This window comes from Chaetura pelagica, unplaced genomic scaffold (genome assembly GCF_000747805.2).
Source record: "Chaetura pelagica isolate M959 unplaced genomic scaffold, ChaPel_1.0 scaffold181, whole genome shotgun sequence".
NCBI classification, from domain to species: Eukaryota; Metazoa; Chordata; class Aves; order Apodiformes; family Apodidae; genus Chaetura; species Chaetura pelagica.
Window position 1 is genome coordinate 1,069,481 of NW_009951992.1, and position 3,007 is coordinate 1,072,487.

Genomic DNA, 3,007 nt, shown 5'->3' on the forward strand with positions numbered 1-3,007 from the left:
CGGGGCTGAGCGGGCAGCCCGGGCTGTGCGGGGTCCCTCCCGCACCCGGCACTGGTGGTGGGGCTGGGTCAGGGGACACCGGGCTGCAGACGGCAAGTTCTCCAGGAGGGTGTTGTGGCTGAGGAGCTCAGCAAAGCACTTTGCAAGTTGCTGTTACCCAGCCCTGGCGATGCCCTTGCTCTTGTACTACCGGCCAAGCCCGCCGTCCTGTGCTCGGTGCGGGGAAACTGAGGCAGGGGGTGACACATCTGTGCTCTCTACAGAGCAGCAGCGCTGATGATTCCCTCAGTTACCAACCCACTCATTTAGTACATCGCTCCTAAAGCCTCGTGCTGCTCAGACGAGCTACAAAGCTGCTCTTTTCTCCATCGCAGCTTGAATCCCGTTTCTGCCCGTGAGACGCGGAGATGAAACCCTGGCAGAGACACAGCAGCTCCATCGCCCTGGGCAGAAGGTGCAATGCTGCACCCCTGTGGGAGCTGGGAGCCTTGGACGCAAACCTGAGAGCTCCGGGTGGATGTACAAGAGTTGTCTGTGATCTACAGCATCCCCACCTGCGCGTGGCCCGGGCACCCAGAGGGGGGAAAGAAAAGGGGGTCCTGGGCAGGCGTTGTGTGAACCCCTGCAAGTGGTGGTGCGATTCCCTGCGAGAAGGAATGGGGAGAGCTGGGGTTTCTCTGGCTTGCAGGGACCCTGGAGTTGCATTTCATAGATAACAAACAGCATTGTCACCTCTTGCAGGCAGGTTAATCCTCTACAGTTGAAATGTGTTTCATCTGGAGGTTGGTGTATCTGATCATACGGGGGGAGGGGGGGAAATAAATAGGATTTCTATGTAAATAAGAAATTATGTGAATCACAAAGCTGGTGGACTTTGGCTGCACTTTCTCAGAGCAACTTGCCCAAGTTCTGGAGCAGTGTCCAAGATGTGACCCATCACTCCTGACCAGACCCAGCCCCTGTCCCTCAGCAGCACCTGGTGCTGGAGCTGCTCAACTCCGACTCCCCTGGTGCAGGTTCAGGCTGTGGTGGCTTTGCTGAAGTGCAGGGTAATTTGTGCTTTCTGGGAAGAGAATATTCTTTTAACAAGAGAGTTCCAAACCTCACAGCTACCAGACTGGACAGTCGCCCCACGTCTCTCCCAGGTGTTTCTCAGTGTCCCTATGGACTTGCCCCAGCACCTTCCTGCCTGCTGCCCCTTCCTGCTGCATCTCTGCTCCTCCAGCACTGGGGCAGGACCTGCCCCACTCACACTATCCAGTTTTAAGATTTGGTCTGAAGAGTAAGAAATATTTATTAAATGGCTGGTGTTGCTGCTTCCTTCTGCCTTTGTGTTATTAAATATGTTAGGGAGGAAATCTCAGCCTTGGGTTTTCTGCTGCCCAGACCTTGTTTGGGTTGGTTTGTTTTCAGAAATACCTTTTTTTTTCTTTTTTCCTTTTTCCCTCACTGCTATTGCGAAAATAGCAAATGCCTCAGACAGGAAAACTAAACACACTCCTGGTGTTTGGCTCTGTTGTTTGTCTTGCATTTTAATCCCTTTGCAGTGTGGGCACATGGAAGGGCTCTTGCTTTTCCTTTCCTTCCCCTGACTTCCTGGGAGACCTGGGTGCCCACCAGTTGCACCCGAGCCTGGCTGCTGGAGGCAGCACTTGGGCAGAATGAACACATCATTGGGAAATGTTGCCAGAGCACTAGGTGTGTGAGTGGTTGTGCAGCAGAAATCCTGCTTATGAGCAGCCTCCAGGACCCTGCACTACAGTTTAATCGAGTATGAAATCACATTGATCTCAGCTGCCTTCCTGAAGTTATTTGAGAGTGAAGTTCTAATACAAGCTGGGGCTCTTATTCTTCCCCCTGACTTGCCTCATTGCCTGTAGCCTTTAAAATGTTCCTTTTGCATCTTCTTCCTTCTCTTCTTGCATTCCCCCTTTGCCAGCTCAGAAACAATCAAAGCAGGATCCATGTGCTCAGTGACTCCTGCTCCAGGTTAGCACTGGCCGACACCTCTCATGTTCCTTGGAAAACAGGAGTCTCTTTGAGGCTCTTGGGATAAGAGGTTTGCTAGGGTGAGGGAGGGGAGGGAGCCTGGCATGTTACATGGCTCAGAAATGCCCCACATTTGCTTTCTTCTCTCAGGAGCCCTAGGGAAGAGTTTCCCAGCCCTGTGGTGCCACAGCCCTTCCCTGCACGGGTGCTGCTGAGAAACAGCCAGGAAATCCTTCCAGGCAGACATGAAGGTTCTTTATATTCTTTCATATTCTGTCCATTTCAGAACACTTTGTGCATTGTGGCTGAAGTTGCTTCTCCATAAAGATCTGTTTCAGGATGCATTTGTTGTGCTTTTGCATTAATGCTGCTCATCAATCAGTACATAAGGTGGATCAGCCTTCTCTGAAGCAGCCACTGGTGCATTAACCCAGCATTTCTGGCCCTAGTATAAATTTCCTCGTTTAGGGAGGGAGGAGGAGCTGAGCCCAGCAGCAGGGGCTCTGGGGAGGCTGCAGAGCCCTGGCTCCCTGTTTTGTTTCTGCCCCATTGATCCCCATTAGGAAAGCCCTCAGTGTGGTGCTGCCTGCCGAGAGAAACCCTGCTCAGCACATGAACCTGGCAGCAAAGCTGGCACACAAATAACCAGCAGAAGCCAAGAAACGCAGAGTCAGAGGAAGCTGCTGGAGGATTTTGCTGTTGCTGGCAGACTTAGTGTGAAGGACTTGAACCCAGAGGCTGGGGAGGAGACAAGGGCCAGGTTTCTGTGGGCAGAGGACACTCTAGGAAGGTGCAAGTGGACAATATGTGTAAAGTGATGCTGGGATCTGGGAGTCCTGCACAGGAGTAGCTTTGGAAAGCCTGGACTCTGGGGCTGTGGCAGGGGTTTAGTGCTAAGAAATCCTGCCCTGCAGATGGGTGGGCACAGCACCAGCTGGGGGGAGGAAGGACCAGACAGCCCCAGGTTCCTGTGCTCCTGCAAAGCTGGAAACAGCCTGTTCCCAGCCCTGTTCCTGCT